The sequence below is a fragment of the Peromyscus californicus genome, unplaced genomic scaffold (assembly GCF_007827085.1).
Source record: "Peromyscus californicus insignis strain IS unplaced genomic scaffold, ASM782708v3 Scaffold_5__1_contigs__length_169319896, whole genome shotgun sequence".
In the NCBI taxonomy this organism is placed as follows: domain Eukaryota; kingdom Metazoa; phylum Chordata; class Mammalia; order Rodentia; family Cricetidae; genus Peromyscus; species Peromyscus californicus.
Genome location: NW_026294573.1, coordinates 132,547,862 through 132,574,140, shown reverse-complemented (window position 1 = coordinate 132,574,140; position 26,279 = coordinate 132,547,862). Strand labels below are relative to the sequence as shown.

General features: G+C 43.5%; 1 long non-coding RNA gene across 1 annotated transcript in view; it reads left to right on the top strand.

Moving 5' to 3' along the window:
- Positions 1 to 14,834, top strand: part of LOC128097092 (uncharacterized) — a 37,425-nt gene extending 22,591 nt beyond the window's left edge. The window contains exons 2-3 of the long non-coding RNA XR_008213780.1: positions 5,225 to 5,316; positions 13,212 to 14,834. This is a non-coding gene — a long non-coding RNA (uncharacterized LOC128097092). The remainder of the gene's footprint in view (positions 1 to 5,224; positions 5,317 to 13,211) is intronic.
- Positions 14,835 to 26,279: the final 11,445 nt, after the last annotated feature.

Below are 26,279 nucleotides of genomic sequence, written 5' to 3'. Positions count from 1 at the left end.
ATGCATCTGTGAGGTACATTTCACATCTACACCACAGGGCTGGCCACAGGGGACACCTTCTGCGTTATTCTGATCTCCATCATCCGGCTCCTCTCCCCTCACTGAGTCCCATTTCTGTGTTTTCAGAGAGTCTCACAGCTTTGAGTTTTCAGAGAGCATCACATTGATCCACAGGACCAATGGCTAATAAGTGAAGAAGTGGACAACTGGCTGTATATGCTCCCCAAACTGGGGTCTTGTTGCATGTGTAACACCCCCATATGGAGTCTCTGGCTCGTCAAGGGGATGATTTCAACGTTTCTCTTGAAAAAGATTAAGAAGAAAAAAAATCATACCTGGAGGCTTCTCTAAAGATATTCATCTAAAAATCTAGGTTCTCATCTTGACTCATGTTTGAGTGTCTTAATTAAATTCCTTGTGACCTAAGAAAAGCACATTCCTCAAGAAGAATTCCATTGGAAGAGTCCCTAGGAACAGTGTATTTGGTTGATCTTTCAAACCCCTTGTCCCAGTAATAATATCTGGAGTAAATGTTACAATGGAGCCGGGTGGTGGTGGCGCATGCCTTTAATCCCAGCACTCAGGAGGCAGGGCCAGGCAGATTTCTGTGAGTTCGAGGCCAGCCTGGTCTACAGATCAAGATCCAGGACAGGCACCAAAACTACACAGAGAAACCCTGTCTCGAAAAATGAAAAAAAAAAAAAAGTTACAATGGTTTTACAGTTTCTAGGTAGAATGTTCTGCAGAGCGCGGGCTGGCTGCGGCCTTGGCCGGTGGTGCATGTGTACTTGTATTATGTCTCTATAGAGAAAGCCACGCAATCGACACTTGGCTTGGACTTTGGGGTGGACTTTGTCTTTCCCTTGTCTCCTGACCACAGGTGAGCTCTTCAGCAGGTAGAAAAGACATTCAAGAACAACAAATAGTTCAAGGCTCCTCCCTCCCCGCTGACGAGCAGGGAGCACGGTTTAGATTTGGGCTCTGTCTCTTGTCCTTGATGATGATGAATGACATCTGTTTACTTAGGTGCCTTGCAAACATACCACAAGGATTCCATAGTTTTTAAAATCTCCACCTCCCACTCTTTACCTCTGGTTTCTTGCCACAGAGGTGAAGAGGGTTTTCTGATCGTTTTTGTGGTTTTTTGTAGTAGTATTTTAAGTTGAAGGTGGGAATGCACAGTGGTCTCCTGAAGTGAAGGCTCCCTCTGCTTTCCCACCTCTCCAAAGCAAGTCATCATTGCTGCTAGTTTTTTTTTTTTTTTTTTTTTTTTTTTTTTTTTTTTTTTTTGGTTTTTCGAGACAGGGTTTCTCTGTGTAGCTTTGCGCCTTTCCTGGAACTCGCTTTGGAGACCAGGCTGGCCTCGAACTCACAGAGATCCGCCTGGCTCTGCCTCCCGAGTGCTGGGATTAAAGGCGTGCGCCACCACCGCCCGGCTGCTGCTAGTTTTATTTGTCCTTCCAGATGAACACTGGGTTCTCACAGCATTTAATAAAAGAACATGTTGTCTCAGAGTCCACACTCTATGCTAAACACTCCCGGCCTAAAATCCAATCGAAACTATATTGATACTTCCTGGCCATTTTCCCACTGTTTAGATGTATTTTTAGAACAAGAGCAAGGAATAACAGTGTCATTGAAAGTCTGAATTCACTAAGTGAACAGTTTGCTTCAGAAGTGGTTTGCTTTATTTGTGGGCCTGTGACCGAAGTAGAGGACAAATAAACAAAATTGGGGGAAACATCTCCTCACACACTAAGAGGTACACACTTCTCATTTTCCGTCTGGGGCCCAGCAGTACTAAGCAAGAGTACTACCTGGTCTCCAGTCCTGTAATTCTTATAATCTGAAGCACAAACATGTGTGGGTGACGCAACTGTCCCAGGCGAAGGTCAGTGGGTTTCCAGGAAATGTCTTTGTATTGTATGTGTCCAGGAATCATGTCCTCACCTGGCTCTAGTTTCTCTGTGTGAGAGACACACTAACCAGTGTGGACATTTTAGTCTCTATTAAATGTACCCTCCTCAACCTACCAGAGACTGAGACTTTAGCTTCCATAATAAAAATGTGTGAGAGGCTTCAGGCAGCTGGGCCAGCTCTTTCCAGTTTGCCATGCTTATTAGGTTACTTTTGCCTCCATCTTCTAGCACATCTGTGCAGCAGGGAGAAAGGATTGGTCAGCTAAATACAGCATTCAGGAATAGAGTTTGAAAAGGACAGCATGGCAGGTTTTCTCTCCTATGCAGAAACTAGATTTAACATGCACATGTATCTTGGACCTGAATGTAGAAGGGGACTGCTTGGAGGTGAGAAAGGGGCGCAGCAGAAGAGATGGCAACGGGAGTGACTGGGTGGATAAAACGCCAAGTATAATAACAGAAGAGTGTACAGTGAGGGAGAGCTCACGAGGCCTCAACCCTCGACAAAGGACTAGCAGCAGCCAAAAAATGCTGAGTGCAGGAGAAATAATCTTCCTGAAGAAGAGCACACCAATTGGTTATCCAGGACCAGACGGTCAGCCCTGAAAACATATACACCAGTAACATTATACAGACTGAGCAGCAGCTTATAGTTTAGGAATTCACACACACACACACACACACACACACACACACACACACACACACACACCACACACACAAACACATACATATACACACACCATACACACACAGACCACACACACAAACACATACATACACAGACCATATACACATATAAACACATATACATATACACACATAGCACACACACACACACACATACATACATATACACATACCACACACACATACACACACAGACCACACACACACATACACACACACAGACCACACATACACACACACATACACATACACACACACACACACACACACACACACGTGCGCACCAAACACACCCACATACACCCACACCATATACACACACATACATACACCAACAATTAAAGAGGCCATGAATTTGAAAGGTAGGGGTACGTAGGGGGTTAGAAGGAGGAAAGAGAAGAAATGATGTGATTACATTATAATCTCAAATTTTTTAATTATAATTGAAAATTTAAAAAGAGTACACATGTATGAAAATGTTATAATGGTGGATCAGAGAGATGGCTCAGTGGTTCAGAGCACTTGTTGCTCTTGCTGAGGGTCCAGGTTCACAGTCCCAGAACTGACATTGAGAGGGTATCAACCTCCTGGAATTCCAGTTCCAGATGCTTCGATCTCTTCGTTTGGCCTATCAGGCCACCTGCACATATGTGGTGCTCATACATACAAGCAGGCACACACACACACACACACACACACACACACACACACACACACACAAACACACACACGTGCACACGCACGCGCACATGCACACACACACACAGATAAGAATACATTTTAAAGATTTTAAAATATAAACAGAAAATGTCATAGTGAAGCCCATTATTTTGTGTGTTAAATAAAAATTAACAGAAGTAAAAAGGAAAGACTATGTACATGGTAGAAAGTGTGCAGATTTTTCTCATAACAGTTATCTCTGATTTCATCAGAATCTGAAAAAATCTCACAGCTTCAAAAACATTTTCTTCCTATTTTAAATCTCATTAACTAGCTATTTGATCTTCAGAGTGCCCATGCAACCCAAGTGGAGAGAACAGCTCATTATTACCTGTCTATGCATGAAGAAGCTGGAGCCACAGAGCCAGCCAAGTGCTCCAGGATATACAAGCTAGAGATAAAATCTAGGAAAGAATTCTGGCCGCCCCCATCACCATTCACTCTGCCAAGAATACTGCATTGTGGTGTTCTTTCCTTGGCCCCTAAGCGGTTCTTCTACGCCAACACCACACTGTCCATTTGGTTAAGTATAAACCAAGACAGGGAGGATTTGTGCCCATCCTGTCACCTGGGCCAAATGAAGGAACTAACAACAGCACATGCAGTTGCTGGGCAGGCATCCTTTACCCTAAGTTGGGTGTCTCCTGGTCTTAGACGACTTGAGAAGTTCCAGAGTCTCCTGAGGAAGTCCCGCCACCCCATCCACCCCAGGATGTGTATCGTCCATTGTGTATCGTCCGTTGTATATCGTCCATTGTGTCCTGTCCCATCCTCCCCACCACCACCACCACCACCACCATGGCTGACCTTGAGCCTTTTGCAGTCTCTCAAGTCACGGCCCTTGCTTTGCTACAGATAAAGCGCAGGGAGAACCCAGGGCTGCTGAGGAGTTATCACGAAAATGGTGAGTGGTGAGTGTCTGGAAAATTGAAATAGGTCAGGAGAAAGGAGTGCGCAGCCTTGGGAAAGCGCCCTTCCAGCAGACCCTTTGACTGTGTGCTCAGAGCCTGTCAGCTGGCCGCTCACGGTCTTCAGATGTCATTCATCGCCTGTCTGGGGAGGAGGACACACGGAACTAAAGCATGGACAGCTGGAAGTTAAAGACCTCTGTAGTCAAGTAGATTCAAAAGAATTCTAGCTGTCTAAGGCCTATTTCTGCCAGAGAACAGATCCCATAAGGAAGAAAGTTTCATTTCATCTGGATTTTACCTGAAGGCACACTGAGGCTCCAGAGACCTTGACAAATTTGTCTCTCCCCATCGATTTCCCCAGGACATCATGCCTTCTTTAATTGAAAGACAAAGGAGAAATGTCCATAAGAGAATGGGAAAATGGTGTTACGCAATTAACTACAACAAAAGGGATGCCATTTTCTGTATAAATTAGTCAACAGTCACCCAAAATAAACTCCAAGTTTTGTTAGCCATTTCTGTTACAGAAGTACGAGTTTTCCTAACTACAGATACTAATAAATTTCATGTGAACACAAAAGGAAATCCATTTAGTCACATCACCAGAAGGACTCACCATGTATGTTACTGAATTTCTAATACACCTTCTCCTAGCGCTTTTCTTCAGAAGTGCGCGTTCCTATTCCTGTCAAACAGAGATTGTGTGATGCACACCCTTTGGTAAAACACTTTTATTACTGCTCTATGTGGCATGTAGAGTATACCATGTACTGTCTGTGGTGGTTTAAATAAGAATATCTTCCCTCCAGACTCATATGTTCGAATGCTTGGTCACCAGGGAGTGGCAATATTTGAAAGGATTAGGAGATGTGGCCTTGTTGAAGGAAGTATGTCCTCCAACTGCAGATGGGCTTTGGGGTTTCAAAAACCCACACTAGGCCCAGTGTCTCTCCCTCTCTCTCTTTCTGCTGCCTGTGGATCCAGATGGAGACCTCTCAGCTCCTTCTCCAGCACCATGTCTGCCTGCATGCCGCCATGCTCCCCACCGTGATGATAATGTGCTAACCTCTGCAAGTGTAAGTGAGCCCCAATTAAATGCTTTCTTTTATAAGAATTGTCATGCTGATGGTGTCTCTTCACAGCAATAGAACACTGACTAAAACAGTGTGTCCTTTTAAGTATCTCTTATGGGAATACATATTTATCTATGCCATTAATTTTAGTGGCCATATAACATTTAAGTGTATGGATGTCCCTGCATTTATTAATCATCATTATTATTACTATTATTATTATTTGGGTTTTTGAGACAGGGTTTCTCTGTGTAGCCTTGGCTGTTCTGGAACATGCTCTGTAGACCAGGCTGGCCTCGAACTTACAGAGATCCACCTGCCTTCTGAGTGCTGGGATTTATGGTATGAGCCACCAACGCCCAGCATTAATCAACATTTTTACACTGGTAACTTGTAAACCCTCATTTTAGTTTCCAGTCTTGGCAGTTCAAGAGTGAAAAAGAGAAAAGCAATGTCAAAGCACTTAAGGATGCACAGGAAAAAATCTATACAACTAAAACACAAGAACAAAAAAGATAGGAGACATTCATACTACCTGCTTGAGTCCGTCACTCTCTTCCAACTCTTCTTGGGTGCAGATTCTCAGACACCTGGGACCAGGCCTAACTGTGCTCAGCCATGGAAGTAACCAGCAAACACAGACTCACCCACCAGCTGCCCAGCTCTCCAAGTGTGAAACTCCTATTTGGAAACTTCTTTCTTAGCCCCAAACTTTTCAACACAATTTCATTGGCTGAACTTCCCATCTTTCCCTCACAAGTGTACAAGAAGAGAAGACAAAACATTTCTTCAAATTTCTTAGGGCTATAAAAAGTTTTGCTGGTGAGTGGTAAATTAAAACTTTAAAAGCAGGATACACTGATTGTAGTTATGAGAAGTTGGGGTCCCCAGAAGACCTCTGATAAATGAAACCAAATGCCTTTGAGTGTTCTGGGGTGATGACTATGATGAAGCCTAGACTCTCCTCAGTTAGGTTAACTTTTAGGACAACAGTTTTACATGATTTCTCCTGAATGTTTTTTGCCTTAAACAGAAAAGTTGAGCTGGGCAGTGGTGGCACATGCCTTTAATTCCAGCACTAGGGAGGCAGAGGCAGGAGGATCTCTGTGAGTTCCAGGCCAGCCTGGGCTACCGAACAAGTTCCACGAAAGGTGCAAAGCTATACAGAGAAACCCTGTCTCAAAAAAAAAAAAATACAGAAGTTGTCTATGAGACCAGACCAACTAAGCCACACTTCCTCATCCTTCTAATCCTTTCAGATAGTGTAGTGTACTCCCTGGTGACCAAACATTCAAATATAAGAGCCTATGGAGGCCATTCTTATTCAAACCTCCATTCTAGTCTAGAACTATGTAAATTCAGACCAACTTCAAACTCATGGCAATCCTCCTGTGTATCAGGCTTTCTTTTGGTCCACCAACCAGCTCCCAAATCATGCCATGGAGATGTATTGTTAGTTATGAATGCTTGGCCTTATCTTATGCTTGTCCTACTAGCTCTTATAACTTAAATTAACCTGTTTCTTTTCATCTACATTTTTGCCTTGGGCTTTTTACCTTTCTTTCATTCTGTATGTCCTACTCTGTGTCTGGCTGGCTGGCAGCTGCCTGGCTGGCCCCAGGTATCTCCCTCTTTTTCTCCCTCATTCTCTTCCTTCTCTCAAGTATAGATTTCCCCTCCAACTTATTCTCTCTACCTGCCAGCCCTGTCTATCCCTCTACTGTCTAGCTATTGGCCATTCAGCTATTTATTGGACCAATCAGGTGCCTTAGGCAGGCAAAGCAGTACATCTTTACATCATTAAATAAATGCAGCATAAACAAATGTAACATATCTTTACATCATTGAACAAATGCTGTGGGATGTCTTTCTGTATGCTGTGAATATGTGTTGCTCCCATTGGTTAATAAATAAAGCTGCATTGGCCTATGGCAAGACAGGTTATAGCCAGGCAGGAAATCCAAGCAAAGATATAGAGAGAAGAGAAGCAGAGTCGGGAAGAGGCTGAGAGCCGCCATCAGGTTGCTGCTGAAGCCCTCTGCGACCAGGGAACGCATCTCCATGCCACATCTCATAATGAAAGACATGAACTAGGAAGCTGCTCTTAGCTCCATTCTAGAATCTCTTAAGTTTTCTCAGGTTTTAGGTGGGAAGTTGTGCCCCACATTGGGTGCCAGATGTTACATAAATCCTAAATGGTCTTATAATAAAAACCTGGAGCCAGATATCAGGGTGAAAGCTGAATGATCAGAGAAACAGAGCAAGCCACAGCCACCATCTCTTACCTCACCAACTCCTCAGCCTGAAAGAGCAAGTTCCTGTCTCCTCCTACCTTATATTTCTTTCTCTGCCCAGTTGTATCACTTCCTGTGCTGGGATTTAAAGGTGTGTGATCCCGAGTGCTAGGATTAAAGGTGTGTACCATCACTGCCTGACCTCTATGGCTAACTCTGTGGCTAGCTCTGTTCTCTGATCTTCAGACAGGCTTTATTTCCTAGATTATAAACAATATATCACTACATTATAGTTATAGTTTTCCTTGTTAACAAATTCAGAAAAGAAACTCACTAAAGAGATGTAAAATGTGTAAGTTTGAAAGACATCAAAAGATGGTTTTCAGTTGGTAATACAAGTTAGGATAGAAAATGAATTAGGTACAAACTTTGGACTCACCAAAATAGAACAAATAATGGAGTGTTTTCTCAGAATTTGTCAAATGTTTATGGACTAGACATTGTTAATGTAATTCTTGACTGCATATAGTTATTGTATTTATTGTACATAGTTTTTCTTATATTAGTTATAACCTTTTATTATTTTAGACAAAAATGGGGAAATGTGGTGATATATTGTTTATAATCTAGGAAATAAAGCTTGCCTGATGATGAGACGACAGAGCTAGCCACAGAGCTAGCCATAGAGGTCAGGCAGTGGTGGCATACATCTTTAATCCCAGCACTAGGAAGGTTGAGACGAGAAGTATGTGGCTGGGCAGAGAAAACAACATAAGGTAGGAGGAGACAGGAACTTGCTCTTTCAGGCTGAGGAGTTGGTGAGGTAAGAGATAATGGCTGTGGCTTGCTCTGTTTTTCTGATCTTTCAACTTTCACCCTGGTATCTGGCTCCAGGCTTTTTTATCCATCTAGGATTTGTGCAACAAACAAATGCAGCATAAACAAATGTAAACACATCTTTGCCTAGTTTAAGTAATATTCTACAATATTCCTGCCTCTGGCCTCCCAAGTGCTAAGTTTACAGGCATGAGCCATAACCTACAACTCCAGTCTAAGCTTTAAGAAGCCCTTTAGATGATGCTGATGCTGGTAAATTTGAAGGATTCCTGGTCCAAAAATATAGAAGACAGCACATTTCTAAATTAAAAAGATGGCATTAGTAACGCCAGGGTAGGACAGATCTAAGGATGGTCCAGGAAAATGGGACCTGACTTTCCAACATACTGATGCACAATAGACAGGACCTTAATAAGGGTTTGGATGTGAGATTAGAGAAACTCAACAAATGATATTTTAATGATCTTCAAATGCTTTCCTCATTCCAAGATCCCCTGTGCCTAGAACATCATAGCATGAAGTCTTGTACGCAAAAAAAAAAAAAAGTTTTGAGTGAATCAATAAAAGACTGAAAGTTCAGGTTAGATGGCTAAGGAATGGGTGTAGCTAGAGTTTTCCTGCCTGGCCCACAGTCAGGACAAATCTCTCTCACCTGCCAGTCCCACAGCTGCTCAGACCCAACCAAGTAAACACAGAGACTTATATTGCTTACAAACTGTATGGCCATGGCAGGCTTCTTGCTAACTGTTCTTACAGCTTAAATTAATCCATTTCCATTAATCTATACCTTGCCATGTGGCTCGTGGCTTACCGGCATCTTCACATGCTGTTTGTCATCCTGGTGGCTGGCAGTGTCTCTCTGACTTGGCCTTCCACTTCCCAGCTTTATTCTCCTCCTTGTCCCGCCTATACTTCCTGCCTAGCCAATGGCCAATCAGTGTTTTATTTATTGACCAATCAGCAACACATTTGCCATACAGACTATCCCACAGAAAATGGGGAATATTCTCCAAGAATGGGGACATCTATTCTTGGTTTTGAATAGTTATATGTGAAGGGGAAAAAGACACACATTTACCTTCTTCTCCTGCTCTGTTGCCTGCAGTGTTTTATACTCAGGATCTCCTTTTCATCTCATGACATTTAATTTTTTGTTTTGTTTTGTTTTGTTTTTTAGACAAGCTCTCATATATCTCAAACTGGCCTCAAACTCCTTATGTAGCTGAAGATGGATGACCTTGAACTTTTGATCTCCCAGGCTCTACCTCCCAAATGCTAGGTTTAAAGGCATGTTGAACAAGCACTCTATCAACTGAGTTACATCCCCAGCCTAAGAAACCAATTTCCTGATTATAGAAATTTATGGGACCTGGTATGAAAAGTTGGTCCATGTATAAAATGAGTAATGATCAAATTACTGCAATTAATATCCCTCTGTCTCCCAAAACATTTTTGAAAATCTGTGACTAAAACCCACTAACTACATATTCATGGGGTCTGCTGTTGTACACAACTGAGGCTCCACAAGAACAACCATGAGGTTTAGTCTAACTTAAACAATGAGCCACAACTAACCCCACCCTGCAGAACCAGGAATCCTGACCAGACTTTATAGACCAAAAAAGTCCCAGCTGATAAGAAAATGTCAGAACTTTGGAGCTTCCAAAGCATTCCATAGAATGTTTTTCTTCTTTTGTGGCAGAAGTGATGATTAAAGTCGGAATATCATGCATGCAAGACGACCACTCTACTGCTGAGCTGTAGCCCCACCCCTGAATTATTTCTTTTAAGAGAGAAAGCGCTGGGCGTTGATGGCACACGCCTTTAATCCCAGCACTCGGGAGGCGGAGCCAGGCAGATCTCTGTGAGTTCAAGGCCAGCCTGGGCTACCAAGTGAGTTCCAGGAAAGGCGCAAAGCTACACAGAGGAACCCTGTCTCGAAAAACCAAAAAAAAAAAAAAAAAAAAAAAAAAAAAAAAAAAAAGAGAGAGAGAGAGAGAGAGAGAGAGAGAGAAAGCATGAGATAGAGCAGAGAAACCAAGAAGCTTATGTCCCAGGCTCAACTTTGTCACTGCTCCCGTGCTGGCAGACAGACAGACAGACAGACAGACACAGCATCTGTGAAATGGAGGTGAGGGAGACAGGAATGGGGCTGCTGTGAAAGTCAACGGAGAGAGCCCTGGTGGGGAGGGTTCGCTCATTTGGTTGTTTAGTGTTCACTGGGGATCGAACTTAAGGCCATGCACATGCCAGAGTGAGCATGTCTGAGCTATAATATCCTCATCCTGTTTCAGGATTCTTGACACAGCTTATTGTATAAGCTCTTTTATGCGACATGACAATGGACCATACAGATCCTTAAGTTACTTAAGACCCAGAGAGATGGCCCAGTAGGTAAAGGCAGTTGCCAGTACGTCTGGAGAACTGAGTCTGATCCCCGGGACCCAAATAGTGGAGGGAGAGAACTGACTCTTGTGAGTTGTCCTCTGATCTCCACACATGTGTGTACCATGGCATGCATATGAACATACACACAAATAAGTAAGTGTAAAAATATTTTTTAAAAAAGAAGTCACAAGATAAATTCTTCAGCAAGTGTTACACATAGCTCACAATCATCTGGAATGGGATCTGATGCCCTCTTCTTGTGTGCATAAAGACAGAACACTGGTGTACATAAATAAATCAATCTTTTCCTTTTTTTTCCATTTTTTTTTGAGACAGGGTTTCTCTGTGTAACTTTGCGCCTTTCCTGGAGCTCACTTGGTAGCCCAGGCTGGCCTCAAACTCACAGAGATCCTCCTGGCTCTGCCTCCCGAGTGCTGGGATTAAAGGCGTGCGCCACCAACGCCTGGCAAAAATAAATCAATCTTTAAAAAAAAAAAAGTCTGTAACTCTTACACTATTTCTGCTTGTTAAGTTCAACAGCAGTAGATTTGGGGTGGGAAGCAGGAGCTAAGGTCCTTGGAAGAAATGCTTTCTGGTTTCAAAGAGATGTACTCTTCCAAAGGTAAAACCAGAGAAAGGTTGGCTTGCTAAGGAAACAAAACCGTTTGCTCTGACCTCATGCCTCTTTCCCTATACTGAGGGGCCTTAGAAGAAGCCAGGGCCACCTCTCACATTAGCAGTCCCAGCACTCAGGAGGCTGAGTTGGGCGAATTCTGAGTTCAAGGACAGGCATGACTTACCAGTGAGACCCTTCTAAGAACCAACACAGGACTGGGGTGTAGTTCAGTGGCAAAGTGCTCACTTAGAATGTTCGAGGCCCTGCACTTAAAAATAAATGAGGGTATAGAGTGGAGGGTTCATGATTTCTGCACATTTTCTGAACTTGAGTGTCACTGTTTCTGTCTCTGTGTATTAGTTCCTTTTCTCGCTGCTATGACAAAGCCTGACTCCAGCAACTGAAGGAAGGAAGGGTTTACTCTGGGTCACATTTTGCGAGTACATTCCATCGTACTTGGGATAGGGATGACAGCAGGAACATGAGGCAGCTGACCATACTGCAGCTGCAGCCGGGAAGCAGCGAGAGATGCTCGCCGGTGCTCAGGTTGATTTTCTCCTTTTTATTCAGTCTGGGACCCCAGCCTACGGTGCCGCCCACATTTAGGGTGGATGTTCCTACCTCAGAGTCAGCTAATTAGAAAATCTCTGACAGATATGCCACGGTTTGTCTTCTAGCTGTTCCTAGATCTTGTCAAGCTGATAATCATCATCAACCTCACATTTTTATTTTTATTTTTATTTTTTATTTTTTTGAGGCAGGGTTTCACTGTGTTCTATAGCTAGCTGTCCTGGAACTCACTCTGTAAATCAGGCTGGCCTCGATCTCACAGAGTTCTGTCTTTGCTTCATGAATGCTGGGATTATAGGCATGTGCCACCACTGCCCAGCAACCTTCACATTCTTGAAGCACAAGGTCTGAATGACACAAGACCCTTTATTACAGAGCCATGGGATGTGGGATGCTGTTGCCATGGGCAGCAAATGTAACTGAGGACCAGCATGTTCTGTGAAGCAGAGGCACATCTGTGGGAGGTGCTTAGAGCACCGATGAAAGCAGTTTAGATTGGAATTATTTTGATGCAAAGACCTTTTCCCAAGTTCTGAAATAGAATCTTCTTCCTGGCCAGGTAAGCAAAGGTGGAGTCCTCTGACCAAATAAATCTTCAACTTTCCCCAGTCAACTTTGCAGTAATGTAAGATAAAATGAGTCACTTCCTTTTTTCCCAACATGAACCAGAACAAATTGTGCTCTTCACTGTGTCTTGTCACACACTGGCTTGATGTAAAGCTCAGGATTTTGTCACAAGAGTTAAGAGAACAGTAATTAGTAGTCCATTTTCCCTCTGTCGTTCAGAAGAAGGATGAGTGGTTTCTTTCTTAATTTGTGTGGGGGGGTTTGTTTCTTATTGTTGTTATTGGTTTCTTTCTTTCTTTCTTTCTTTCTTTCTTTCTTTCTTTCTTTCTTTCTTTCTTTCTTTCTTTCTTTCTTTCTTTCTTTTTTTTTTTTGAGTCAGGCTTTCTCTGGGTAGCTCTGGTTGTTCTGGAACTCACTCTGTAGACCAGGCTGGCCTTTAAACTTAGAGATCCACCTGCCTCTGCCTCCCAAGTGCTGGGATTACAGGCACAAGCCCCCACCATCAGGCAATGGGTGATTTCTTACTATAAAGTACCAATCCAAAGAGATTATATTTGAGAGGGGGTTATGGGGGTGTGTTTGGTCTTGGGATTTAAAAAATTGTTTTCTTTTTCTTTATTTTTATTTGTTGGTGCTGGGGATGGAACTCAGGGCCTAATACATGCTATGAATGTGTTCTACCACAGGTCCATACTCCTGGCTCAAGGATGACATCAAGATGGAGTTCAGGTCTCTCGTGTGTTCTTAGGATCTGCCCATTTCTTCAGGCTCTGAATCATTACCTGGGATTGCAGGAACAAGCTCTCCAGATCACACTCTCCTTCTCAGTGATGAGCTGGAGGGAAAAGTCATGCCAGCCACCCTCATCATGATTTGCTCTCCAGCCATTCACACTTACAGCCTTTGCCAACTGCACTGTGTTGTAACTTCTGACACTTACACAGTTTCTCACATGAACATATGCTGTTTTTTCCCTTGGAGGAAAAGGAGCCGAACCTCACGCATGTCAGCAGGCTGTTATTAGTTATAATCTCCCAGCAGGAAAACTGACTATAGTGAAAGAAGGGAGTAAGTAACCTCTCCTAGCTAACTCCTCCCCCTCCTCCTCCTCCTTCCTCCTCCTTCTCCTTTCCCTTCCTCTTCCTCTTCCCCCTCTCCTCTTCTTCTTCCTCTTCCTTCCCACTCCTCCTCCTCCTCCTAGTCTCTATCAAAGTGCTATCAAACAACTGCCCCAAACCTGTCAAACATCCTCAAGAAAATCATCCTGAGATTCTTAAGTGAATACACCTGGTCCTTTGACCTGTCCACTAGTTGACAGGAACATGCCATTGAAAAAGATGGCATCATACTAAATGGATTTTATGTTTATCGACTGCTTCTAGCAGTGCTCTATTGAGCTGTGTGTGCTTTGTAAAGCTTTGCACCGTGAGACATAAAACACATCCTTTGGAGCTTATTGAGTCCTGCACTTGGAAAACACTGGCAGGAGACTGGAGGTCAGGTGCTTGCTCCTGCTGCAGCACGGTCTCCATGAGGAAATAATATCTGATGCCTAGGAATAGAATCCACACACAAAGACCACTTGCATTTTCCAAATGCTCCAAAATGTCATGTTACCATTGTGTTTGAAGGAGGTTTTTTTGTTGTTGCTGTTCTCCTGTGTCTTGGGATTGAAATAAGAAACGAAAGAAAAAAGTCATAAAATAAAATGAAGAATCGCTTGGAACCTAGTATTTTTATTCTATTGGTTTTTAAAACTGCCAGGAGATGCATAAGACAAGCTAGAAAGAGTTTTGTAATGAGTCTAAGATTTCTTAAAATGTCATATATACACTTATTTATCCCTTTATGCCTGTGAGATTAGGTCCAGGACTCATTTAGACCCAAAATCCATGTGTTCAAATCCCTTATATGAAATGACATAGTGTTTTCTTCTAACCTCTGCCTTTTGAAGCATCTCTAGACGACATATAATATCCATTGCAATGTAAATGCTGTGTGTATAGTTGTGTTCCTTTGGGGCATAATGATGAGAGAGTTTCTGCATATGCCTTGGACAGATGTAATTATTTGGGGGGGGGGTTATAAACATTTTAAAATTTGTGCTTGTAAAACCTACAGATACAGTCAGTTCTGTTATCTACATAATATAGCAAAAGCAAGAGAAATAGCAGATTTTACTGTAGTCAGCAGTAGTACAATAGATGGCATCTAACATTTAGAACCTGAACTTGGTCGTAAGTCACCACAGTGCCAGCTAAGACCACTACTGTTGGTACTCAGTAGCAAACTCTGAGGAGAGGAGTCAAAATGGCGTCTACCAGTGGCTGTTGAGGGTGGGAGGGAATGGGGGCTATTTTTCCATGTGTGCACAGTTATTGTGTTTTCCAGGGGGAGAGAATTATGGAGATGGTGATGGCAACAGTCCATTTTGAGAACCTAAGCCACTGAACTGTGCACTTGGATGGCTAAGACACTAAATGGTATGTTACATGTATTTCAGCACAATGAATTTGTTTTTAAGTAAAGTGTCATTGTTTCTGATCCCATTGGCCCAATCCATTCATTCTTGGTGCCTTATTCTTGCCTTCTGCCTACAAACCTTGTGTCCTCAGTTTTCACCACAGACCAAGTGCTGGCCTTTAAGCCCCGAGGCTGCCCTAGAGCACAGTTTTGGGCTGCTTCCAGCCACGGTAGCCTTGGCTCTTTGGAGCAAGCTTTGAGTCCTGTTTCTTATCATGGCAGTTTACTGAACTTATCCTGCTCCTCAGAGCAGGAGCCAATAACCAAGGGCTGTGAGAACTAAGTCCTACCCCTCCATACAAAGACAGCAAATGTCAGTGGTCTGTATTAGGTTTCTTTCTCTCTCTCTCTTTCTTTCTTTCTCTCTCTCTTTCTTTCTTTCCTTCTTCCTTTCTTCCTTTTAATGCAGAGCTAGGGCCTCTGGCATGCTGGCCTAGAATCTCTTTATAAGGTCATGTCCTGCGTCACTTCTCTTTTGAAATAAGTCAACTTTCAATCGTCCTCAAAGCTAAGACATGTTAGACTTTGGGTTCCATCCTCAGCAACTGACCAATGTTCAGGTAATAAATAGCATTAGTGGAAGGGAATATTTTCTGAGTGCTGTAAGATAGCAGCCCATGGGAACATTAGCTGTATTTAGCTTTGGAATATGCTTTGAAAACAGATTTCTATTTACATCTGGGTAGATTTGATCTCAAAATTAGAATAAAATTAAATGGAGATGTGACTCAAGAGAGTTTGGAAGCTGCCTTGACCCCTAAGTCAGACACTGTGTCCCCAGCCCATGCCTGCCCGTGCTGGCTAGCCAAGATACCAGTGTTCCGGTGTCTGCAGCCTACCTGCTTCAGTGTCTGCCTCCCAAATCTTCCTGACTCATGCGCCTAGGCTGTTTTCTTTTCAATTCAAAGGGCTTCTGTTTGTAATTCCTAAATTCCACAGAGAAAGATCTTCATAAAAATGAAAAACTGAAAAGTTGGGTTGATTTTTGAGAACAACACAAATGTTCATAAAAACTAAGAGTGAGTGTGGCTACAGGTGGTGTGACCTAGAGGGGCTGTGGATGGCGGGTGCTTGCACACCTGGCAGACAATCATCATGAGTGTGACCTAGAGGGGCTGTGGATGGCGGGTGCTTGCACACCTGGCAGACAATCATCATGAGTGTGACCTAGAGGGGCTGTGGATGGTGGGTGCTTGCACACCTGGCAGACATTCATCATGAGTGTGACCTAGAGGGGCTGTGGATGGTGGGTACCTGAACACTGGCATAGGATTATCATGAGAAAGAGACTCACTTTGTGAGCTACTGAAGACTGGCTTCCTGCTTCTATGTGGTCTTTTTTTTTCCACTTTTAAATTTTAAATTTAATTTTGTTTTCTAATTTTTATTTATTTATTTTATGTATATGGGTATTTGGTCTGCAGGTAAATCTAGGCACTACATGCATTTCTGGTGCACGTGGGGCCAGAAGAGGATGCCAGATGCCCTGGGACTGGAGTTACAGACAGTTGTGAGCTGCTATGTGTACTGGGAATTGAAACCTGGGTCCTCTGGAAAGCAAAAGTGTTCTTCTGAGCCATCTCTCCAGCTGCCTTTATTTGGCTTTCTTGTTTTGTTTTGCTTTTGGTGTTTTGAGACAGGATCTCACATATCCCAGACTGGTCTCAACTTTGATGTGTAGTCAGAGGTGACCTTGAATTCTTGATCACACTTCCCCAATGTTGAGATGACAGGTATACACCACCATCCTCCGTTTATATAGTGATAGGATTGAGCCTAGGACTCCGTGTGTGCTGGGCGAGCAGGGTACCAACTGAGCTACATCCCCCAGGTTACAGTGCTGTAGTTAATGGAGTGAGCCAGGCCCCAGGAACGCTGATATTTATAAGCTGTGGGGGTTAGGGCAGTTGATACAGTGTTGGTTTTGAGCAAGACTAGTCACATCTCCTCGAAAAAGCTATTCTGAGATTAGAAATTCTAATCACGAAGAGCACAATCTGATACGTTTCATCAGTTTATAAGGTGTAGCGGCTCATTGCCATTGTTACCTCGCCTGGGTTTAAATCACCTGGGAGCTGGAGAACAGGGTGTGTCTGTGGACGTTTCTGGAGAGGCTTAACTGAGGCTTAACCGAGAAGACCAGCACTGAGTGTGGACAACATCGTCTCATAGACTGCAGACTTGGATCAAATTTTTTTAATTCGTTTTACATACCAACCACAGATTCCCCTCTCATCACTCCTCTCACCCCCATCCCCCTCATCCCCCACCCCCCCCACCTTCCTCACCCCCATCCCCTTCTCCAAAAGTGTAAGTTCTCCTCTGGAGAGACAACTAAGCCTGATACACTCAGTTGAGGCAGGACCAAGCCCCTCCCGCCTGCATCAAGGCTGCACAAAGTGTCCGACTATAGGTAATGGGATCCAGAAAGCCAGCTCATGCACCAGGGATAGATCCTGATCACACTGCCAGGGGCCCCTCAAACAGACCAGCTACACATCTCTCTCCCATATGTAGAGAGTCTAGTCTGGTCCCATGCAGGTTCCACAGCTGTCGGTCTAAAGTTCATGAGTTCCTATGAGCTTGGTTCAGTTGTCTCTGTAGATTTCCCCATCGTGATCTTGACCCCCCCCCCCCTTGATCATATAATCCCTCTTCCCTCTCTTTTACTGAACTCCCGGAGCTTGGCTTGGCGCTCGGTTGTGGATCTCTGCGTCTGCTTCCATCAGTTACTGGATGAAGGCTCTATGATGACAGTGAGGGTAGTCACCAATCTGATTACTAGGGTAGGCCAGTTCAGACACCCTCTCCACTATTGCTAGTAGTCTAATCTGGGGTCATCCTTGTGGATTCCTGGGAATTTCCCTAGCACCAGGTTTCTCCCTTACCCCATCTACCTCTGTCAAGCTAGGGGAGGGGTGGAGCGGGAGAGCAATGAAAGTGATATCTTGATAGAAGGACTGGATTTTTTTAAACAAAGAAAAAAGCAAGCTGGGCGCCAATCTCAACTCCTTGACTGTGGAATGTGACCAGCTGCCTCAGGCTCTGCCATGATGGCTACAGTGGTTCTCACCACAGCCTTTACCATCATGTGGATGGACCCTCAAATCTTAAGCTAAAGAGAACCCTTCCTTTTGTGTCAGGTTTATCTGTCACAACAGGAAGATAAGAAACCAACAGACGTGGTAATGTACATTCAGGGGTGACTTTTGGGCACCAATTTTTGTACTCTTAAGTTCAAGTGGTATTATTTTATTGTGTTTGGGAAGAAAAGCTTTTTAAATACTTTTTTTTAATTTTAGAAATAAGGGACTAGGTGGTGGTGGCTCACGCCTTTAATCCCAGGGGATCTCTGTGAGTTCAAGGCCAGCCTGGTCTACAGAGTGAGTTCCAGGACAGGCTCTAAAGCTACACTACACAGAGAAACCCTGTCTCTAAGAACCAAACAAAAAAAAAAAAAAGAAAGAAAGAAAGAAATAAGGGCTGGAGAAATGCTCCGCAGTTTAGAGCAATGACTGCTTTTGTAGAGGACCTGGGTTTGGTTCCTAGCATCCACATGGTAGTTCACAACTACCTGTACCTTCAGTTCCAGGGGGTCAGACACCTTCTTTTGAAGTCCATGGACACCAGAACACACGTGGTACATCCAGACAAAACACCCATACACATAAAATAATAATAACAAAAAATATTTAAGGCTGTGGAACAATCTTTGTACACTGTAAATAAGTATTACTCTCACTGGTTAATAAAGAGCTGACTGGCCTACAGCTGGGCAGGAAGAGATTGGGAGGGAGAGCCAGACTAGGAGGATGCTGGGGAAAAGAAGGGCAGGGTCTGAGGAGTCATCAGGAGACGCCTTGAGACTCAGAGTGAGCAGAATGGGAAGATCATAGATGAAATAAACAAGTCTCAGGGCAGCACACTGATGAACAGAAATGGGTTAATTTAAGTTATAAGAGCTAGCTAAAAATGAGCCTAAGTCATGAGCCAAGCATTTATAATTAATAATAAGTCTCTGTGTGGTTATTTGGAGAGTGGCTGGAATGACAGGAAAAGTCCACCTACAATTTAATATGTGTGCATGTAGGGAAAGGGTGAATGATGTGAATGCAGATACCCATGGAAAGCAGAAGAGAGCAGTGGATCCACTGGACCTGGAGTTACAGGTGGTTATGAGCCTCTCAGTGGGGGTCCTGGGAACGGAATCTGGGTGCTCTGGAAGGACAGTATGCAGTCTTAACTGCTTAGGCATCTCTGGCTCACAGGAGAACGGCTTTTAGACACAGTGTTACCAGTCATGTAAGTTTTGCAGGGTTATCCCCTTCCGTTCCGAGTGTGACTCATCCTTCTTTATTTGGGTGTGGGCTTGGGTTCCTTCCTGGAGAGACTTCCTTGTAACACTGCCCCTTACAACCAGGAAGATGACTTTATGGCCGGGAAGCTAGTAGCTGTGCATCCAAAAGGCTTGGAGTCCGTTGAGCATATCCGCATTGATACTGCCATTGACATGGAGAGATTCCTGTGCCTGCAGCACCATCCCGCAAACCCAGGGACAACTCCTGCTTTCACCTTTGTGACACTCTCCTTGATTATCTGGATCCTTCTCTGGACAATCTAGTGTAGAACAACCATGACAGAGCGCAATTCCAGTACTTATTCCAACCACTACTTTAGCTCTTAGCTCTGCATTTCATTTCAGTCTCTAATTATTTTATGTATTTGATTCATTTCTAATGATTTATTTTTATTTATGTGTGTATGTTTGGGGGGTTCCCTTGAGGCCAGAAAGGGTGTCAGAACCCTATAGTTGGAGTTACAGGTGGTTGTGAGTTGCCCTGTGTGGGTGCTGGGGATGGAATTCTACTCTCTGCAAGAGCAGCAAGTGCTCTTTGCCACGAGCCATCACACCAGACCCTGATGGGTTTTCCTTTTTATTTAGATTTTTAGGTTTCAGTGGATTATGAACTGCTTGAGATCAGATATGACAAATGGGACCAGTTCATGAAGACCATGTCAGTGTGACATAGATGGGACGTCTGTTTTGTGTGTGTTTTCTTACTTGTCCCCACCATATAAGTCAACACATGAAAGAATTCGGCATGTGCTCATCACAGGACTAACCATGAGTATTCCTAGAAGGGAGTTTAGCTCAAGTGGATTTTCCTCTGTGCTAGTACTGTTGGGTAAGAATACTTTTAAGATCACAGGAAATGACCAAGACTCGTCATAGTGATCAACTTGTGAAATGAGTGAAGGTGGAAGAGAAGAGTAACCTGGAAGCAGAGAGAGTGGATGTGCAAGTCACATTGTATGGACAGCACACGAGGAGGGCATAGTGACCCCCACACTTACTGCAAGCCAGGGAGGTTCACATTGCCTGTCAAGAAATTACCATCACAGTCAAAAACAATTGACGGGTAACTTAATTCAGCTCTGTAATAGCACTATCCGGTGTTTTCAGTTGAGATATTAAGGGTGTGTTACTTGCTGGTAATTGTGACTCCAAGAATGAACATAGGTCAGGGGCTAGAGGTGGCCCAGCAGTTAAGACCACTGTTGCTTTTGCAGTGATCCCAGGTTCAGTTCTGAACACCCATCAGATGGCTTGTGACCACCTGTAACTCCAGCTCCAGGAGCCTCCATAAGCACCTGCACTCGATACAGACACACACACACACACACACACACACACACACACACACACACACACACATGCACGCGCACACGCACACGCACATGCACACACACATAAACATGCAGGGATACATAAAAGTAAATGAACTATTTTTTTTTTCCAGAGGGCTGGAGAGGTGACACAATAGTTAGGTGAACTTGCTACTCTTCCAAAGAGTCCAGGTTTAATTCCCAGAACTCACATCTGTAACTCCAGTTCCAGGGTATCTGATATCTTCTCATCTCTGAGGGCATCAGGCACACATGTGATACCCATACATACATGCAGGCAAAACACAAACACGAGCAAAATTTAAAATTCAATGAAATCTTTAAAAGTTTTAAAAGTATATATGTATATATGTATGTATATATATATATTATATATATATATATACATACATATATATGGTAGTAATCATTTTTGAAAATCTGGAGTGCCATGATGGTTTGAGACACATCTAGATATGGCAGAGCATTGTGGCAGCTGGTTCAAATAAAGCTGAACAGTAACGTTACGTGTTACTTTTCCTATGGATGAAAAGGTTGTTTTCAGCTCATAGTTTGAGTGAACAGTCCATCGTGGAAGGGAAGGTATGGTGGCAGGTCATGTGACACAGCAGGCCACGTGATGTCCACACTCAGGAAGCAGAGAGAGGCCAATGCTGGTGGCCTAAAGAACTTTCCTGCCTATTTCCCCTGTTATTCAGTCTAGGCCCGAGCCCTCACTCAGGCCGGGTCTTTCCTTCTGAGCTAAATCTCCTTGGAGACCCCTCACAGACAAGCCAGAGAGATGTCTCCTGAGCGATTTCAAATCCAGTCAAACTGACAATGAACACAGATCGTCATAGCCACCCTGAGCCAATTTTTGGTAAAAGATATTTTTTGATCTGGTACCAATTTCTATCTTAGTGTTTCTGTTGCTATGATGAAACACCGTGACCAAAGCAACTTGGGGTGGAAAAGGTTTATTTAGCTTAGACTTCTATATCATAGGTTGTCATTGAAGGAGGTCAGGACAGGAACTCAGTATGTATCAGGTCAATGTAGGTGCTGGGGATACATCAATACATAGGACAAACATTAGTAGATGAAAGATATCACAAACTATAAATACAAGCATATGTGATATACATTCATTCAGTAAAATGTCCGATGGAGTAAAAGAAATCAGGGTGTGCTGGCTAGTTTTATGTCAGCTTGACACAGCTAAGGTTACCTGAAAGGAGGGAACCTCAACTGAGAAAATGCCTTTGAAAGATTAAAGGCATTTTCTTAATTAGTGATCAATGTGGGAGGGCCCAGTCCATTGTGGGTGGTTCCATTCCTGGGCTGGTGGTCCTGGGTTCTATAAGAAAGCAGGCTGAGCAAGCCAGGGGGAGCAAGCCAGTTAAGAGCACCGCTCCATGGCCTCTGCATCAGCTCCTGCCTCCAGGTTCCTGCACAGCTTGAGTTCCTGTTCTGACTTCCTTTAATGATGGCTTATGATATGGAAGTGTGCGCCAAATAAACCCTTTCCTCCCCAAGTTGCTTTGGTCATGGTATTTCATCACAGCAAGCTATGATGAGCAAGCCAGTAAGCAGCACACCTCCATGGCATCTGCATCAGCTCCTAACTCCTGTCCTCACTTCCTTCAATAATGGACTACAATCTGGAAGTGTAAGCCGTGAAGCCTTTCCTCCCCAACTTGCTTTTGGTCATGGTGTTTCATCACAGCAATAGAAACCCTAACTAAGACAGAAATGAGTACCAGAATTATGGGGTATTGCTGTGGCAGACCCGGGGAAGACTGCAGGACCTTGGAACTTTGGGCTGGAAGAGCCATTAAGTGTTCAAACCTTGGCCAGCTACTCTGTGGGAGCTTGGAAGATAAGAATGTTGAGCAATGCAGATGATGGGGGCCTGGCTTGTCAAGTTTCAGAGGGAAGTTTAAGAGTCTTTTAAAGAATCTATCAGGGCTGTTTGCTTTTTTGAGGTAAAAAAAAAAAATCTGTGGTGCTGGTCAGCTGGGGCTGAAGAATCAGCTGTGATTAAGAAGCGATCAGCGTCATTGAAGTGAAGTCTTCTGGGAAATGTGTCCTCAGGGTCAGCACACAAAAGTTCTGTTCCAAAGGTGGCCATGGTTGTACCTGGCACTGGCAGCCACACTTGTAAGGGTAAGAGCCACCCATGTGGTATTAGTTTTGAAGGCATGAAGGGGTCATGGAGAGCAGCTGAGGCTTGGCATTGTGTGGCTGGGCTGGAGTTCCTGAAGAGAGCCCATGAGAAGCTATTGGGGAAAATGCAGCCCAGTTGCTGTGAGAAACCCCAGCAGTTTTGGAGATGCCAAAACCACTGGATGACCACCAAGGGCAGCAGCAGCAATGGAATGGGGCCAGCCAGAGCCTAGAAGACAATCTGTGTGTGTTGTAGAAGGCCGAGCCAAAGAAGTGACCCAGGCCCTTTAGAGGAGCCCAGAAGATTATGAATGGAGCCCAAACATTGGACATTGAATTATTTACACAGTTGGAGTTTGGTTTTGCTTTGATTTGATTACAACTGTGCTCTGGATCTTCCTTCCTGAAGTAAGAAAGTATTTAACTCATTTTTTTATTTTATAGGAGCCCACAGTTGAGAGATACTCAGTTTTAAAAGACTCTGGATTTTAAAGAGACTGGCTGTTTTAAAGAGACAGAATTTTTAAGTGTTTGAATTTTTAAAGACTGAGGGACTTCTAAAATTGGGAATGATTATATTATGATGTTGATACTAATGTGTGATCTTGGGGAAAAACAAGAAAGGAAAGGTTATGACTTTACAGTGATGTGTCTGTGTGTTAAATTGACAAGGGCTCAATTGTGCTGGCTAGTTTTATGTCAACTTGACACAAACTAGAGTTATCTAAAAGGAGGGAACCTCAATTAAGAAAATGTCTCCATAAGATCTGGCTGTAAGGCATTTTCTTAATAATTGATGGGAAACAGCCCAACCCATTATGGGTGGTGCCACCCTGGGCTGGTGGTCTTGGGTCTGTAGGAAAGCAGGTGTAACAAGTCATGATGAGCAAGCAAGTAAGCAACACCCTCCATGGCTTCTGCATCAGCTCCTGTCTCTAGGTTTCTGTCCTGTTTCAGTTCCTGTCTTGACTTCCTTTGATGATGAACAGTGATGTAGAAGTATGATCCAAATAAAGCCTTTCCTCCCCAACTTGCTTTTGATCATGGTGTTCCATCACAGCAGTAGAAATCCTCAATAAGACACAGGTCAAGAGCATCAAGGATGGCAAGAGGCATATAACCTAATCAGCAAATATGCTAAAAGAAGGCTTATCTACTGAGACAACAGTCAAGGGATGTGCCTACAAAGGCAGAGGATGAGTGCAGCATGCATAGAAGCCCTGCCACACAGCTGACATAATGTGTGTGAAAACAGTGAGAAGACCTGTTTGGCTAAAGTGTGGGGAGAGGAAGGATAGTATCATTTGGGATGCAGGTCACACAAGGCCTTATATGCAGATTGTATTCCAAGTATTTTGAAAAATTGTGGATGCCTTGAAGCATAAAAGTCACCAGACTCTGTTCATTTTAGAGAAGATTCTGGCATGTGTGTTTTTCAGGGGGATTGGAAGGAGGGAGACAAGTCAAGAGAATCTTGCTATAGTCCCCATATGATCACAATAGTATAGTTGACATGGGAGCCACAGTAATGATGAAGATTGGTTGAATTCAGAAAACATTTTGAACATGGTACTTTTCTGTGCATTAGATGAGCGACACTGAGAGAGAAAGAGAAGGACGTGACTTCGTCACCAGTAAACTTTATAAAATAGTCACCAAAACAGAGCATGAGAGTCTGCACAACCAGGATGTGGCAACACTAATAAAAGTTAAGGTGAAAGAAATGCAGTTTGTCAAAGAACAACCCACACTCAAATCAACCCATTAGTGTGTGAACGCTATCATTAGTTGACAAATAAATGCTTGAATGGATTCTGCCATTTCTTCCAACATTTTTGTTATGTGTCTCTGCAAGTTCTATCCATAGATATCTATGTGTGGATAAATATGTTCCTCTAAAATTCATATGCTGGAACTTAAAATCCAACATGATGGTTTTGAGAAGGCTTTGTTCTCACAAACAGAATTAGTCCTTTTGGACAAAGCCTTTAGAGTTGGCGGTGATGGGATACATTGTGTCTTAGTGAGGGTTTCTATTGCTATGATGAAACACCATGACCAAAAGCAAGCTGGGGAGGAAAGAGTATGGCTTACATTTCCATATTGCTGTTCATCATTGAAGGAAGTAAGGACAAGAGACAGGAGCTGAAGCAGAGGTCATGGAGGGCTGCTGCTTACCAGCTTGTTCCTCATGGCTTGCTCAGTCTGCTTTCTTATAGAACCCAGGACCACCAACCCAATGATACCACACACAATGGATGGGGCTCTCCCACATCAATCACTAAGAAAATGTCATACAGGCTTGCCTACAGCCTGATCTTATAAAGGCATTATCTTAGTCAATTCCCTATTTCTGTGAAGACCTACCATGACTGTGGGCAACTCTTATAAAACAAAACATTTAATTGGAATTGGCTTACAGTTCAGAGGTTTAGTCCATTATCAGCATGGCCAGAAGCATGGCAGCACACAAGCAGACATGGTACTGGAAAAGGAGCCGAAGAGTGCTACATCTAGATCAGCAGGCAGTGGGAAGAGAGAGTGATCCAACTGGGCCTGGCTTGAGCTTCTGAAACCTCAAAGCCCACTCCCAGTTACACACTTCCTCCAACAAGGCCACACCTCCTAATAGTGCCACTCCCTAAGAGACTTTGGAGGCTGTTTACATTCAAACTACCACAGACATTTTCTCAGTTGAGGCTCCTCTTCTCTGATGACTCCAGCTTGTGTCAAGTTGACATAAAACTAGATAGTACACATTGTAATCCTCACACTAAAGAGGCTGAATCCAGAGGCTCCTTGTGTTTGAGGTTAGCCTAGGCTAAATAGCAAGACCTTGGGCACCCCCCACACCAATTAAAAACAAACAACTTCAGAGTGAGAGTATGTGTGTATATTAGGTCCTGTACTAATTACTTTTTGTCACTGTGATGAAACACCAGGGTCAGAAGAGATGGTTTAGTGGTGAAGAACACTGGCTTCTGTTCCAGAGGACCTGTCCCATGACCCACATAGTGGCTCACCATCAATCTGTAACGTTAGTGCCAGGGGATATGACACCCTCTTCCGGCCTCCTGAGACACCAGACACAGACATACATGCAGGCAAAGTATTCATACATGGAAAATAACCATATATAAATTTAAACCAAAACTAAATTACATGACCCAAACCAACTTAAAGAATGAAGTTTATTTTGGCTTTTGGTTCCTGATAGAGAGTTCATAATTGTGAGGGAGGCATGGCCGCAGGCACCTGGATCGAGAAACTGAGAGGTCACATCTTCAACTGCAAACGCAAGGCAGAGAGAGTGAACAGGAAGTGGGCCAAGGTTATAAATTCTCAAAGCCTACCCACAGTGACGTACTTCCTCCATGAAGCCTGCACTCCCCAAAAGT